This window comes from Peromyscus leucopus, chromosome 10, assembly GCF_004664715.2.
Source record: "Peromyscus leucopus breed LL Stock chromosome 10, UCI_PerLeu_2.1, whole genome shotgun sequence".
Taxonomy (NCBI): domain Eukaryota; kingdom Metazoa; phylum Chordata; class Mammalia; order Rodentia; family Cricetidae; genus Peromyscus; species Peromyscus leucopus.
In genome coordinates, this window is record NC_051071.1 from 10,979,920 (window position 1) to 10,996,916 (window position 16,997).

At 45.4% G+C, this 16,997-nt stretch overlaps 1 long non-coding RNA gene across 1 annotated transcript; it reads left to right on the forward strand.

Annotated features, from left to right (window-relative positions):
* Positions 1-43: 43 nt before the first annotated feature.
* Positions 44-14,635, forward strand: LOC119088620. The gene is made up of 3 exons (XR_005092286.1): positions 44-2,741; positions 13,264-13,458; positions 13,549-14,635. It is a non-coding gene; the product is annotated as an uncharacterized LOC119088620 (long non-coding RNA).
* Positions 14,636-16,997: the final 2,362 nt, after the last annotated feature.

Here is a 16,997-nt window from a genome sequence, read left to right on the forward strand (position 1 = left end):
CGCAGCGAGCGCCGCGGCGGTGGCGTGGCCGGGAGAGAAGAAAGGGGCGGCGGGGTGGGAGGGAGGAGTGAGGGGGAGCAGGACTTGCGCCCTGCTCCACTCCCCCCTCCACACACACACACACTCACCGACTCTAAAATAAAAAATTATTTGGGGGTGGGGGGCAAGAGTGCTCCAGGACGCTGCAGCCCAGAGCCGGGGAGGCGCGGGCAGAGGGAAACCAGGTAGAGTGGGTCCCGGACACCCTCCTCCATGCGCACACCCACTTCCCCTCCCCGCCAGCGGACGCCGAGGGCCGGAGTGCAAGCCCCGAGCCCGCAGCAGCGTTCGGGAAACTTTGCCCAAGGAAAGCTAGGAAAGAAAAAATCACCCGAAGTTGGGAGCTGAGCTTCCAAGTTAGAGCTAGGCAGCGGGTGAGGGGAGGCGGGAGGGAGCGCGCGCGAGAGCGAAATCCAGCCCAAGTTTGGAGGGTCGCCGGTCCGGAAGGCCAGCTCCCGGGCCTGAGGGAGCAGAAGCCGCCTGGAGAGAGGGGGTTGGGGCGAGGCGGGCGGCGCAGGCCTGGGCTCAAGGGCCGAGAGCGCGCCCCCAAGGCCAAGTCAGGGACTCGGGATCTGAGCGACCTAACTAGCGATCGAGTCTGAATGCTACCCCCAGAAGCCCTAAGTCCCCAGCTCCCAGGGGTCGCAGAAAGAGAGGCCGAGATACAAAGACCGAGAAGCCCGATTCCGGGTGCGTTCCAGTCCCCAGAGGGGAGCACCCGGGGCCGGGGCTCGAGGCACCCAGGCGTCCACCTCGGAGCAGTCGCCGGCCCGAGGACAAAGCACTTGATCCCAAGATCCCCAGTCTCTGGGAACCTGCTCCCGGCGCTGCGGGAGGTCCTCCAGCCTGATTCCAAGGAGGGACACACCCCCTCCCACTCGGGGGCAAATGCAAAAGCACTGAGCAAAGGGAGAGAAAATGTTTCTTACGGACAGAACACAATTGTTCTTTAGCTGTTACTCGAAGAAAGAGAAAATGGGAAAAGGAATGAAACTGACTGGCAGGAGCAGCCGGGAGGCCACGGTGGTGAGGCCCTCGGGTCACGGCCGCGCTGCCCAGGCGCCAGCAGCCACCGCGCACACCCGGGAGCCCGAAGACCCCTCTATCCTCTCTGCAGCCCTTCCCTGGAAATTAGGAAAGACCTGTTGGAAATAAACCCCTGTCTCTTTAATGCACACACGCGCGCGCGCTGCCGCTGTCAAAAAGCGGGCTTCACTCTGGCGTGGGATACTTTCAGTTTTACGTAAAATGTACAGCAACAGCACCCCCTGCGATTGGAAAGTTTATTCAGAAACGTGCTGCAAAGTCCCCTGGCGTCTCCCGCCTCCCAGCCTCCCAGCCTGCCTGCACCACCCTGCAGCCGCCGCAGTCGCCGCCGCCGCCGCCGCCGCAGCCAGGGAGACCGCTCTCCGAGTCCAAATCTAGCAGCGCCCGGGCGGGGGCGGGGGATGGACAGAGCCCCCGGGAGGCGCGGAGGGCGCAGGGTGGAGAGCCGAGCTGCAGGTGGACATCTGTGAGTCTCTACAGAGCCAGGAGCCTTCCTCCCCTCTCCTCCAGCGGCAGCACCCAGCATCCCTCCTCCGAGAGGTGTCGTTTCCGTAAATTCACCCACCCGGCGGGGGATTGTATTGTTTTAAGGCAGGGCCCTGTGCTTGCACACGCTCGCCCACCTCCCAGCCTCACCGGCTTGTGGCTGTTTATTCCTGTGTCTTAGGAAAGTTTCAAACCCATTAGAAAATGGCTTGCCTGATTCGGCGAAGCTTCGGGCCCCTCTGAGGAAGAAACACAGGTTTTGATGCCCAACGTTAGGAAAGCTGTGGGCTAGACTGGGGGGGTTGGGGAGCGTGTTATTTCCCTCTATCTGGTTTTCCTTGGCGGGGGGATCTCACATTCTGTTTGAGGAGGAGGAAGACTTTATTGCTGTAACTGCAGGACACCGTTTCCCCTTTTCACTGAGTTCTTCAGAGCTGGTCAGCACCTCTTCCTCGGCTTTTTTTTTTTTTTTTTTTTTTTTTTTTTTCTTGTTAAATCAGCCTTAGAATCACCAAGTGAATGTCGCTGCAGGGGGTAGCAGGGGGAGGCAGGACACAGAGGTGGACCTCTGGTGGGTAGGTGAGATGAGAGGGGAAGATAAGTGGAGCCTGGAGGCCTCGGAAATAAACAAATAAATAAATAATAAATAAATGCCCCTGCAGGTAACAATAGTGAGCCAGGCTTGTTCAGGACCGGCTGGGCAGATTTGAATCTTGTTCTCATCCATAAAAGTCCATGCAGAAAGGAGATGGACAAACTGTGCTGTAGAAATATATACTGTATATGTGTGATTTATATATAATGGCGTGTATAAAGCTTTTCAGGGTTGGCGGTAGTGTAAAAAGTAATGACTTTATTACCTCTGAAAGGTTCTGTGGTTCACTTTTAACAGTCTTCTGAATTACAATTCATTACACAATCGTGTGCTCTCTAAAACCGGCACCCTATCAGGGCCGCTATCTGTGGTTATTTCCAATAAATAACTGGCAGCATTTTATTGATTTTCTTTTTTTAAAAAAAAATCATAGGAAATTAAGCACTTAGTTACAAGTAGGTCTGCTATGTTATTGCACTTGTTTCAGATTCCAGGGGGTTCCTTCGGAAGCCACATCTTAAAACATACATTAAAAAGCCAGCTGCAGCTGCTTGCCCTGGGTGCCAGTGCAGAGGTAAGCGGCAACGTTTCCACGATTAACATATATTTAATTTCTCCATCATAAAATGCCCAGGGTGAAATGGGACCTGCCATCCGCTCCCGCCCCTCCCCCAACCAGATTTCACCCAGCCCAGAAAACCAGGGCTGTGCGTCGGCATTTGATCTGTCCTAGCCGGCCCCCCTCCGGGTCCCTCGTGCTCGCGGGTACCGGTGACGCCCCTCCCTCCTGGCTGCTGGATGTTCACTCCAGCGCCCGAAGGTGGGGGAGGGGAAGTTTGCATGAGTGTTTAAAGAAGTAGAAACGTGGCGTTCTAAGAGATTTGAAAATATTACATAAGTATTGATTAACAATGCAGGTGGTGTTGTGGAGCGGGGTGAAAGGTCACTTTAAATGTGCACACTTGGGTACACAATAAGTATATTTACCTTTCCAGAAGTGGCTTTTAGAGAGCAGTAAATTATGACAACGTTAGAATTATTTTCTAAACGTTCAGTTGACTTCGCTGGGTTTGTAGAATCCTTGCTGTTTGCATTGAGAGACTTCGGTGGGCTCTTTCCCAAACCTTTAGTGACGACAGTGCGTAAACTCTAGGCCAGCAGACGACCCTCCCCTTCCCTCCTCACCCCCTTTTATCTTGCCGGCGGAGGAGACTCCCCATACTTCCTGCAGTATATATTCTGCCTCTGATCTCCGTACTTAATAGCCAAGTCCTGGTTTATGCTTTATAATGTGTTGACAAGTTTTCTAACAGACTTTCTGAAATAATGCACATATATTCACGTCGGTTAGAAACCCACCGTATTTTTAGAGTCGAGGAGATCTATACCCTAATGCAGAGAGAGGGTGTAAATCATAGAGGGTTTCATAGTCCTTTCAGTAGTTTTCGGTATGAAGTATGAGCCGCGTGGCCTCCAGACGTAACCTTTTAGAAAAAAAGACAGTGCTTTTATTTTATGGTGTAAAGTGCTTTTAGCTTCAGGGCTCTGAACGTGAATGTGGTCAACAAACAGCTCCAAGAGGGAGGCTTAATCGAGCCCCAGCCCTCTTGTGAGCATCCCCTGACACCGGGGACTCTCTGTGAGCTGGAAAACGAAGAGTTAAAAAGTCTGTCTCGATGGAAACTACAAGATTAAAATAAAATATTCACTGTCTGCCTTTAGGGTGAAACACTTTTATAGACAAAAATAAATAAATGAATAACTGAATGATTAAAAATGCAATCCGTCCCATCTTGCTTTTTACTTCATCCTTTTTCCTTTTTATTATTTTTGTTGCCTAATTGGCAGACCGGAAAACAGAGACTGGGTAGTCATCTTTCGGCTTGGACCCTACACTCAGCCCAGGTTTCAAATCTGGGACTGGGGAGGTGGGCTGCTTGCTGGAGTGCTGTTAGACAATGCAGTTGAAAGAGGCTGTGTTTGAGGAGAGGAGTGAGCTCGCTCGAGCCTTTGCCCCCTGCTGCCCGAATGACCTGAAGCCTGGACTGAGACTCCCAGGAGTAGACAGTATCTACCCCTTCCTCAAGGACTCAACTCTTCCCTGGAGGTGCGGATGGAAGGCACAGGTTCCCCCATCCTGAGAAAGCCATCAGTCTGACATCTTTCTCCAGTGGCTGTCTGGGTTTCTGAGGGGCTGACAGGTTGCTTCATACATCCGGATGCACCTCTCTCAATGGAAGGAAAGGAAGGGCTGGGGCTGGCTCTGGACAAGGCTGCTGTGTGTTGAGTCAATCATGCATGAGAAAGGGGAGCAATAATCTCATTTAAGGGGCTCCTCTCAATAGACAAGAAGTTCTGGTTAGAGCATTGCTGAGTTAAATTCTTAATTTAACATCCCATGTGTTTGCATAAAAGGCACATAGGTAGAGCACTGACTCGTCAATGAATGTAGAGTACTAGTTATTCCTGATACAATACTCAGGGCGCAGTAAATGCTCAATAAACAACAGTCCTTGAGTGAATGAACTAACTGCAAATCCTCTTACCACACCCATGAAACCAATTCATAACCACCCAGACTGTGTTAATTTCCCCGGAAACCAATAAGGCTTTGGTGAGGCAGTCTTACAGTGAGAGTTCATTTAAGCCTTAAAGTGATCCCTATCAGGGACACTCAAAAGATCATCCCAAATATCTAACAGCTGAACAGTTAACAATACAAGGTAACATGTGCGCTCCTCCAGCAACTTACTTTGTAACAATCTTCCGAATTGGCCAGTATCAAGAACCCAGGATCAAATGATACATTTCCCCCTTAACATTGCTTTTTGGACAGATACCAATCTACTTCAGGGGAAAAAATGCAATCAAAGAGATGTTGGACTTGATTCTCTACCCTCTCCCCACGAATCTTGTACTGCTACAAGAAAAGTATTTGTTCAAAATACGTGTTTTTCACATCCAAACTTTAAAACAACTTTTGCCTCTTTGCTTCCTTTTTTCTTCTTTTTGTAAACAAAAGGAAAAGCAACACACACACACACACACACACACACACACACACACACACACACACATCTGGCCTGACATTTTGTACAGCAAGTTTCAGCCCAGTGTGATTTAAAACAATGTGAGTTAAAAACCTCTTAAAATTTGGGTTTATAATGGAAACGCTGACAGACTCTTAATTATAGCAGCCTCGCCAGACACTGCTATAATGAAATAGTTGTGCTTTCATTACTATGAGGCACTATAGTTAAGGGTCTGTCAGTGTTTCTATTATAAACCCCAAGTTTAAGAGGTTTATAACTTGGGCTGTTTAAATGGCACTGGGTGGAATTCAAGTTATCAGTCCAGATGTGAAGTTGTTTTATAAAAGGCAAAATAACTCAGCTGTGGAAGGTTTTGGATCTCTCTCTCTCTCTCTCTCTCTCTCTCTCTCTCTCTCTCTCTCTCCATTGCAAAAATGATTTTAGTAGTTTCAGATGGTCTTACTGCCAACTTCTAGCTATGACTTCACTGTCTGAAAGGGAATTTTATGGGCAGTTAGTCCTTTATTTGGACAAGAAGCCTTTGCTATTCTTGTAAGTTTTTATTATTTTATTGTCTTAGTGTATGTATATATGGCAATTGTACACATATATATGTGTGCATGTGCCTATCCATCCACACACACACAGAAAAAAAAGGTCAGACTATATGCCAAGTATGTTGCCACACCGTATATATGTGTATATATACATATATATATGTGTGTGTGTATATATATATATATATATATATATACACACACACACACACACACATACATACATACACATAGAGGTGCTGGGCAATGGTGGCCCATGCCTTTAATCTCAGCCCTTAGGAGGCAGAGGCAGGCAGATCTCTGAGTCAGCCTGGTCTACAGAGTGAGTTCCAGGACAGCCAGGGCTACACAGAGAAACCCTGTTTCGAAATATAAAAACAAAAAACAAAGCAAAACAAACAAGAAAAAAAACATAAAACAAAGGGCTGGAGAGACAGCTCACCAGTTAAGAACACTGGCTGCTCTTCCAAGGGGACCCAGGTTCAGTCCCAGGACCCACAAGGCAGCTCATATCTGTCTATAACTCCAGTTCCAGGGAATCTGACACCCTCACATAGACAAACATGAAGGTAAAACACCAATGAACATAAAATTAAAAAAATTATTAAAAAAGACAGACACATAGAAGTATAATTCTGTGTTAGAATTTGATGGGGGGAAAGGTATGCATTTGCCAAAGAAGAAGAATAAAGTACTTCATACACTCATCTACCAACTGTGCAGTAAAAATTAAAGAGTAGGTATTTCAAAATTTATTTTTATTTTTAACTGACACATAGTAATTGTAGATGTTTATGGGATACAATGTGATATCTCAATACTTGTATACAATTCGAAATGATCAGACAGGGGTAACTGGCATATCTGTAACCTCTAACATCTTTCTTTGTGTTTGAAACACTTGAAATTGTCTCTTCGGTTAATTACTGTCCACCATTTTTACCCCCTGTAGTTACCCCTCCCATCCGACTGAACCGCATCTACTAACAACTCTGCACGCTTCTCGCGTCCCTCACACCTCCCCCAGCCTCTGCAAGCACTAGCCTCACGTCTGCTTCTCCCGCCACCATTTTAGTGTCTGCATGTGAGTGAGGCTATGCACCATTGGCCTTCCTTTGCCCGGCTTACTTCACTTAACAAAGAGTCCTCTCGCTCCATGTTGTACAAATGCCAGTTTTATTCTTTTATGGTTATGTTCCTCTGTGTCTGTACATGGCACTTTCCATGTCTTAGCTATCATACACAATCTACATTAAACATACAAGTGCAAATGTAAAGAAGAATTATTACCATTTATTTCAGAAACTTTGGGGCCTTCCTGGTATCAACTGGTCTGTTCAGAAAGCAAGAGCTAGAGGAGCCAGAGGCAGACATAGTGGTCCACGCCGAGAATCCCAGTTATTTGTTAGACTAAGGCAGGAAGATCACAACATGTAAGTCTACTTGGGGACTTAGCAAGACTTTGTCTCAAAATAGAATTTTTAAGTGGCTGGGAATACACCTCAGTAGTAGACTTGCTTACTATGTGTGAGGCCTTTGTGTGGGGTTGAATCTCCAGTTCTGCAGGAGAGAGGGGGACCACCATTTGTGAAATCCACTCGGAATTCTATGCTTGGCTTTGTCAACAGATTCATGAAGGATTTGCCTTGGATTAACTGATGGACCAGAATGAAGTCTGTATTATTAACCCAGTATATCGCCGCAATCATATGTAACTAATGTTTGTTAACGATGCTGTGGCTAATGGCGATTCTGCCCAAGAAGATGATGGTGGTTATAATACTAATGCAATGATAGTGATGATGGCCATGGTGACAGAGATAGATGGAAATAGAGATAGAGATAGATGGTGGTGGTGAGGACGAGGGTCATGGTGGAGGTGGTGGTGGTGCTGATGATGGCAGTGGTGGAGATAACAGGTAATGGTGGTGGTGGGGTGGTGGTGGAGGAGGAGGAGGAGATGGGAGCAGTGATGTAAGGTGATGGTGGTAGAATTGGTGATGGGTGATGGAGACGGTGGTGGTGGTGGTGACAGATGCAGGTGGTACTGGTGGGAAGTGGTAATTATAGTGTCTCTATATTTCCTACATGCATCAGTAGGTAGTAGAAACTGGATAAAAAGCGGAGTAAGACGTTCAAATGCTTGCATCTCCAGTTGTGGTGGCTTTGGCAAAGCCATGCTGTAAAAAACAGGTAGAAGATTAGATTAAGGTAAATTTTCAGATGCGTTTAGCTCTGAGCCAGCACCAAGATGTAGCCCTGGTTGGGTCCTTCTGTTAATCCATTAGGTCACTGACTTCTCACAGAAAGGCCCCTAAATTAGGTAGCAACCGCACCTGCCTGTGGAAGCTTTTCACTTCCCCAAGGGCAGTTCCTTTTCTCTACTTTCTCTGCTGTGAACAGACTGCCAAATCAGGCCAGCAAGTACCATATAGCTTCAGTTAATCTCACTTCACACTGGTGTGGGCTGCTCTCCTCAGGAATGAGCTGGGTGACTAAAGAGAAGTGGCCATCCCCACACATCACCAGGCTCAAGTCCTCGCCTGTGCCTTTGTTCTGTTTGTTTGTGGCTGGTTGGTTGTCTTTTGAGATAGGGTTTCACATTTCACTTTCACTGTCTGGAACTCACTATGTAGACCAGGCTGGCCTTGAACTCACAGAAACCAGCCTGCCAGCGTGCACTACCATACCCGGCCTCTGCCAGTTTCTTATAAACTCCAGTAATGCCTAGCCCATAGCCATGGAAAATACATGGCAATCACTCCCACAGGGCATTGACTAGCTGGGGCCATGCTGATACCTTTTCTAAAATCAATCTCTCTCTCTCTCTCTCTCTCTCTCTCTCTCTCTCTCTCTCTCTCTCTCTCTCTCTCTCTCTCTTATTTTTCTGGTAGAAAATGTCTGTCCTCTTCTTGCTGGCCTTTGACAGCTTGGTAAAGAATAAACAAAACTCCCTGTTCTCCAATTCCTGGTTGTATAACAACCTGCCTGTTTTCTCTCTCTCTTAAAAAAAAAAAAGTCTCTGCAGAAGGCCAGTTATCTAAATCCCTAGGTTTCCACGAAATTAAGAGTCTGCTCCTAAGACTTGTGTTGTTTTCCCAGTGGAGGAGCAAGCTGAGCAAACAGGAGACACAGTCTCTGCCTAGGGTGGCTTTCATTGCTAAAGTACCTAAGACACACGAACATGCCATGGAAGATTCACTGTCGCACGTGCCAAAGTCATACTAATGAACAGCATCGTTAGCACTGCTTTGGGTGGCCAGAGCTTCAGGCCACAGTCTCAAACGGTTCTAAACCTCCATCAGGAATCTATGTGAAGCAAGACAGCTCTGGTCACTTGTGATACCAGATGTTTTCTTTTTGTAGAGATAGCTCGGCTTTCTAGAAATGAGAGTATAATGTAAATATTGGCATTTGGGCATAGAGAGCTGTGTTTATCTATTGTTTCCACAACTTTTATGATGTCATCAAACAGCTAGTCAGTTGCGGGGAGAGCGGTTGATTGGTTTTTGTTTTTGAGACAGGGTCTCATGTGATCCAGGCCAGCCTGAAACTTACTATACTATCTGAGGACTGCCCTGGTCCTCCTGCCTCCACCGCTCAGGTGATAAGCTCATAGCCATGTGCCACCACATCAGCCAGCGGCTTTTGAGAAGTGAGCTTTCTGTACTCTGGTTTGTTTTGCAGGCAGTGTTGAAGACTGTCCCTGGCACACATTTGTGAAGCTATCATTCTGAAGTTACCCTGCTTCCACCCTTAACAAGGAATAGGCATTTAACACATCTTGAAAACAGAAATGAATTCTAAAAGCATATGTTTGTTTGTCGCTGGAAGTGAGACGGTGCAATACAGAGCAGAAGGTTGCATTAACTTTTTAAATAGTTTGGAAGGACGGGTCTTTTGAACTGCTTTCCAGATCACAAACCATAAACTGTGTGCATTTGTACCTAGTGGAAACAGCCAAGTGTCTCTGCATAGTCACAGAATTACTTCTGTCATAAAAGCCACTGCAAATTCTGAGTTGACTGTGCTTATGGAAGTCTGGCCTTTCTACCCCCTACACCTCCCAGCACAGAGTAGGACATCAGGAAAATGTCTGGCATAAAAATAGAACTTATAAAATGGTTTACTTAGATTCCCAGGAGGTTTAAAACACCCTACTGCAGATAAAATATCCTTTTCATTGTTCTTTAGTCTTGGATTTTGAAATTAAATAAACTGTTAAAACAGCCGAATGCTGAGTGAAACTCGGGCTGGCCCTGATGCTCTAGGACTACCCTCTTGGATGTACCAAGGCTACACCACCTGGTTCTCAGCCAAGGAAGAGACTGAGTCTCTTTGGTAAAGCTCACAGCCTTATATTAGCAACCTTGTCCTACCCATCCTGAGATGGGATTAGGGGGTGGGAGGGGGGATGGGGACTGGCTTAGATCATATGGAAATATCAGTATGTGCTATTCAAAGGTGACAGATAAATAATCATAATCTTCTAAAATCTTGAATCTTGAACTCAGAGCTTCATTATAAGTGGGATAAAACATGACCATAGTAGACTTCCAGAATTAAGCCAGCTTCTGATTGCAAATGGTTTTTTTTTGTTTTGTTTTGTTTTTTGTTTTTTGTTTGTTTGTTTTTGTTTTTTGCAGAGGGGATGCATGTACATTGATTATTTTAATAGTAAGTGTGTAAAGGAGTTTGGCTCAAGATTGTAGGTCTTTTGCATATATGTTGATTTAAGGATTCTGAAAAGTTAAAAAGATACTAGTTTAAAAACATTTATTTTATAAGTCAGCGCTCCTAAAGCAAAACTCTATCAAGACGAGAAGAACCTCAAACCATAAAGGAACAACTGTTGAAACCAGTCATGTCTTTGGCTTCAGCACTGTCTTCCACTCCAGGGTACCTTCTCGTATGGTCACCGATATGCACACACGAGAATGTCAGTCGCTTCAAATCAGTGTGACACAGAGAGACTGAAGTGCCACGTCCAGACTTGTGTGTTCAGCTATTTTCTCCTCAGTAGGACTGACATGATTTCTGGTTCGTAGAAACATCCAAAATTAATACATTTATGACAATGCTTAAAAAGCTGTGACTCACTATTTCCAATTTTTAAATATTCTCGAAGGAAGAAAATACTCACTAGAAGAGCTTGAAAGGGGCAAAAGAGGCCATGACTTCACTTGATACCTTTTTTAATTTTTTGAGAGTGACAACTTAAAAGCTATATATTAATTCTGATTTTTTTCAGTGTGATAGCAAACAGCCAAACATGTGGAGAAAGTTGCACTGTAAGCGTAAGATGGTGGCAGTGGTTATTTTAATGAGAATTTTTCCAGCCAGAATAGCAGACAGCTACATCACCTCATGGTACATGGAAAGGTGGCGTCCAAGCACATGCACTGGGGTGACTAATGTGTGGCAAGAGGTCTCTTCTGCTGGCAGTTCAGGCATTCATGTCACCGTGTATTATTGATAGTGCATATTATTTTTACTACATGGTATCTTTATTACATAAACTCTAATTGCAGGAAAAGTCGTCTTGCCCTTTCAGTTCTGATAGGTGTTCCCACAGAACAGAGGAGAGACAGAAAGCTTTGGCTTATGGACCTGGACAACACTGAGGATGTTTGCTGCTTCCGGCCCTAGGAGCAAGGGTCTCAGCCTTTAAAGGAATCAAGCGCAATAGATTCCGGATAAAGTAAGGATGAGAATCTGACGAAGATTCACAGAAACAAGGTGCCTCAGAATTAAAGCTCCAGGCCCCATGTCCCCGAATAGCACGTGTGCGGGCATTACCCACTAAAAAACGATATGAACTCAAGTCCCTGACGCAGCAGCACATTACCTACGTCCTGCTCCTGAGCTGCAGGAGAAAAAAAAAAAACAAAAGATTTTTTTCTGAGTGTGATTTTAATTATGATGCCACTTTGCTGGGACGCCCCTCAAGACAGCAAACAGAATAACAAGACTCTGGTTGAGATCTAAGAGGCCTGAGAGTCCAGGCCACGATGCACAGTTTCCACAAAGAAGGTCAAAGGGGCTGAAAGAAAAGGTGTATCAAAGGCATCCTTGGAACTCAGAGCCAATAAAAATGAAACTATTCTCTTCTGAGACCTAATTAACTTTTATATCCAAAGGTACACTGCACATTTGTTCATTGCTTATGAGGAGGACTGAAAAATATATGTGCCATGGCTTTTAAATGATCTATCGAGTGGCTTCCCCTGCCTGTAAGAATTCCTCTGTTCTTTACAGGCATTCAGTGGATAAGCTGATGCTAATTTTTTTCCAAAACATTAAGTATTTTCTTATATACATTTTCAGAGAATCAGACTCAGTCTCCATAACTTGCAGAAAATTCCTTTCAAAATCCTAAAACAAAACCAAACAAAAATGTTCAGGGAACGACTTTCATGCTACAGGCTTTGGAAAGGATTGGTCTCCTATTAGAATCACTGTTTCTATATGATCCTTTTTCATGTTTTAAAGGAGGATATATATTTTTCTGTTACCTTTCCTGACTGTAAAGCAATCACAGGAGCCTGCAGGAGGCATCATAAATATGCAAATTTCTACAAGATGACTGTTTCCAGTGGCTGTGCCTCCAAGTAGAGAAGGAGGCAGAGCTGAGCCGCCTCCGTCCAAGTAATCCGCATGTTGCTGGTGCCCCCTGCTGCAATCCCAGGCTGTCCGAGACTGGGAAAACACAGTCCTGCAGTGGTTAGACCTGGTTAACATGTGAAATAAATGCCCACTGGCCCCTGATCCGGGAGCAGCCATGCCCAAGTCCAGAGTCTCCCTACTGGTCATAATCCCAGTTTAATCATTTTCCCAGTGTAAATTTGGAAACTTCATTTTTATCTCAAAATCTTTTAATGTACAGGTTACATAGAGATGGATTTTCTCAAAAGCAAAAAAAAAAAAAAAAAAATGTTAGCTCCAAGACAGCATTTTCAAAGAATGAAATGTGTGAGGAATCTTCTCCCAGTTACCGAAGGATAGTGAATTGTGACTTAGAAGAACAGGAGGCAGATGACTAGGGCATTGGGGCAGAAGGAAAAGTTAGTGTTAACAGCATGTAAAGCCATTACATAGTTTCAAATGGCTTTATTTATTAAAGGAAAATTTTGTGGGCCATTAGCTCAGAGTGTGGACTGGACATTTTAAGATTCAAAATAAAATGAAATGAAATAAATACACAAAACAAGCAAGTTATCGACACAGGAAAACTGGTGACTCTAGTCTCTCTCTACAGATTTTCATATTAAGATGGGGATTGCCAGAGCAGAATAACACGGTACAGTTCAGACCTGTGACGGTCTATTGAATACATAATATGCATTTTTAAATTGCCTGAGTATATATTCACATGACAGAATCTAATGGGTTTAGGAGGAGTCCTTGCTCTTGATCAAATCATAAAAACTGTTATAAACTTGTCTATCATATTAAATCACATACATTTCTATCAAAATTGTTTTTTGTCTTCCTGTTTAAATACTAGAGTTGGAACAGATAAAAGGAAATTAAACCTGCACACAAAAACAATCCAGTTCAGTGGGCGCTGGGGAATCTGGATTACAGCCATCAAAGCAAGCCTGGACTTCAGACACCCCACTTTGCCTGTGGACTCTCCTCGGCCTTCCTCCAACATCCCAGCCCTCCCAGTTTGGTTATTTTTACTATCCGTTTCAGGACGGTAAGCATTCTCCTAGTATAAACACTTCTCAGGGGCAATGTGCTGGAGTCTGAATTTCAACTGAGCTCTGCATCTCGTTTCCATATCCAGATCTTCACAGTCAGAGCAAGGCAGAGGGCTGAGGAAATGACCCCATCGTTTCAGCAATGAGCCTGCCTTGATCGGCATCACCCAGAAAGTTGGTAGCCTGTCTGTGGAGCTCTCGACCTCAGAGACATGGAGAAAGAAAGGGGAAGGAATTGCTGACCACTACCAGACAGAATTAATTAGAAATAGCTCTGAGTATTAAAGGATCTCATCTTTTCCCTACTCAAAATCCAAACAAGCACCCATGACTGTATGTGATGAAGGGCTTTGCAACCCACCTGCTCTGGACCTTTTTGCTACAGAAAGTGAACTGTTAGGGAAGGACAGTGCACAAACAGCAGTCGGGGACAGACGTCCTCTTACAGAACCCCAGCATGTGTGTTCTGTCACGCACCTTCTAGACCCTCACTATAACCATTCAATCTATTGAGTCACGAGACTGTTTGATCTTATCTGCAATTGTGAGCTGACTGACAACCTGCTTGGGCTGCATATTAAATCGTCTATAGTAGCTGTATCAAGCTGAGATGATCTGTTAATTCTAAATTTATTAACCCTTGGAGTGCAATCATCATGTTTAATCTAGTGTAGCCCACATTTATGCTACAAGACTAAATCCTTCTTTAAGATATGGTGTTGTTGTGGGTTAGAAACAGCTAACATGGGTTTCCTTATGATAATCAGGGGAGAGTGACTGAAAACACTAGGGTGGTTACTGGGGCAGGTTGGCCCCAGCATCTACCCAAAATGAGCTTCGTCTGAAAGAAGAAAGTTCTCTCCAGAAGCAACTGTCTCTAAAAAAGAATGCAAGAAAGAAAGAGAAACGGAGAGAGCTTCTGACAGACAGACAGACAGACAGACAGACAGAGAGAAAGGCTGAGTGCCCTGGCCATGTCACCTACAGTGTGACAGATGCAGAATGTATCTCCAAAGGTACACACCCAGCCAAAACCACCAACAAAATTCCTGATTGGAATAACTTCAGGATCTGTGAGGGTCACCTATTCTGGATTGAAAGATTTTTCACCCCTTTCCCCCAAAGAATTCTGAGCAATTCAAACTACAAGCAGCTCTGCAAAAGAAAAAAAAAAAAAGGTCATTTAATATGTTAATCTGGTGTTCATATATATATGTGTACACATGTATGTCTTCAAGATAAATAGACAGACATCTTCAACCTGCCCATTATTGATGTTATCAACATATTCATAGCTTTTCTCTCATACACAAACTGCTGGGCGTGCTCTCTTTTTTGGTAACCACGTGCCTGATATCTCTCTAATGTAGCCTAATAACAATTTTAGCATTCAGATGAAGCGATTTCATTCTGTGACTGCCTTTTCTATTAGATTTGATTTTGAGAAGCCCCAGTGGGTGCCTTCGAGGCAGAGATCTATCTGCGAGGCTGCTACCGACTCAATAGCAGCCTGGGCTAACCTTGACCTTTCCCGAGACCCTGCTCCATCTGGTGCCAGCCTGCTTTCCACCACCTCCCCTCCCCTTCTTGCTTCATAGTCAACATTGATCAAGGCAGAACTGAGCGCTCAGGCTCCTGGAAGGGCTGGGCGGACTCGGGAGGACAGTACATTTCAGTATATGGAAATGATCAAGCCTCTTATGCAATCATAAATCTACATAGGAGTCTTGTGATTTGATATTTCATTCACCTCCAAAGATTTTTTTTCTCCCTCCCAACAGGGATTTATAAGCTCACTGAGAAGAGCTCCCGGACAACGGCTTTCCCCAACACCTGGAAATTATCAAGCTTGCTGCTTGCTGAATGACGCTAACGGTTCCAGCGCTGGAAATTCATTTTTAACAACTCACTGGCTTTTATCTAGGGTGTGTGTGTGTGTGTGTGTGTGTGTGTGTGTGTGTGTGTGTGTGTGGTGTGCACGCACACATACGTACACGTGCCTTTCTTTAAGAAACTACTAAAGCAACACATAATATCAAAGACACCAAAATCAAATCAGACTTAAATATCTCCACCTCCACACCCATCCCCATTTTGTGTTTGGAGACAGATCAGGTTTTCTATGTCTGTATTCTGTCCCCATTCTAAATCATTAAGAAGGGAGAGATAAAGAGAAGAGGCAAGGAGGGGGCACCAGAGAGAGGTAGATGGTAACCTTGGAGGGACGCTTGCATCCCACCTCTCCCCGCCTGGGCTGATCCCCCTCTTCCCCACAGACACACAATGTGTCGTTCTCCATCCACACCGCCCACTGGAGCACACAGCCGCCTCCTGCGCCTCACACTCTGTCTTTCCTCCTCTTCTCTGCACCGGGGGCTGGGTGGTAAGAGGCTGACTGAGGGGAGTCACGTGGGCAGCCCGTGGGCAGCAGCGGCAGCAGCTCAAGAGAAATTGACTGACTGGCCGCTTGGGCGCATTTCAATATATGGAAATGACCAGAGGCTTCTGCGATAAATCAGCACTCAACACTTTGTCATTTGTCTAGTTCTGCTTCATTTTCCTGTTTCCCCTTCTCCTCGCAGAGGCTTGTTTTCCTGCTTTTTACCCTGCCGCGTCTCTTCCCACCTTCAACCTACACCTTCTCCAAATCTTGCCCATCTTTCCAGCTGCCCCCACCCCCCGCGAGCACCCCCTTCTGTTCTCTGTCTCCGCTGTAATTGGAAACATCCGGTCGGCGATTTTTCCTCTTCTTCCTTTCCTTTCAAAATATACATATATATATTTCTTTTTTCCAACAAAATCGCCCGACATTTGCTGCTGTTCCTCAAGATTTTCTACAAGAGGTGCCAGGGATGCTTTCACATAATCCCAGAGACCTGGACCTCAATCTTCTTATAATAAAGAAAGAAAAAAAGAGGTTCCCATCGCCTTTCCCTACCCTGCTTCCATCTTCTAGGAGTTCCCTTAGCAAACTTAAAAGGCTATCCGAAGCAACTCGTGATATGAAATGCCCAGGTGGACATCCAGAAGAAATGGGAGAGCGCGGTGCGGGGGCAGCAGGTTTGCGGGGTCCTGCTGGGCTCCGGAGGCTCTTCTGGTGCCCTCCACCTCACCCCGCCCTGCGCCTCCGGTCTTTTTTTTTTTTTTTTTTTTTCAACTAAATCTGCGTCCCCGCAATCTGCAATTACTCTGATGTTTCTCAAGAGCTCGGCACAGCCTGGATTCCGTGGTGCGTGTAAAAAAGCGAAATTAACAAAAACCACTGCGCTCTTGCTTTCCTTGTTGGGAGGGGGAGTGAGGGGGACTGGGGGACTACTTGTTTTTTAAGTTGTGTTCAGAAGCAAACACTAGCTTCCTCCACCCCCTAGCAGCTCCTACTTGGAATTTCTAATCTTTCAACTTTTATCCCTCTCTTGTCCATTGGGCAGCCTCTCCTTTTTTCTCTCTCTTGGATCTGGAAACAATAGGCATGTAAAGGGTCAGTGGGCATCACCCTATAAAGCTCAGAACCTAATTAATTTTATTAAAGGAGGAT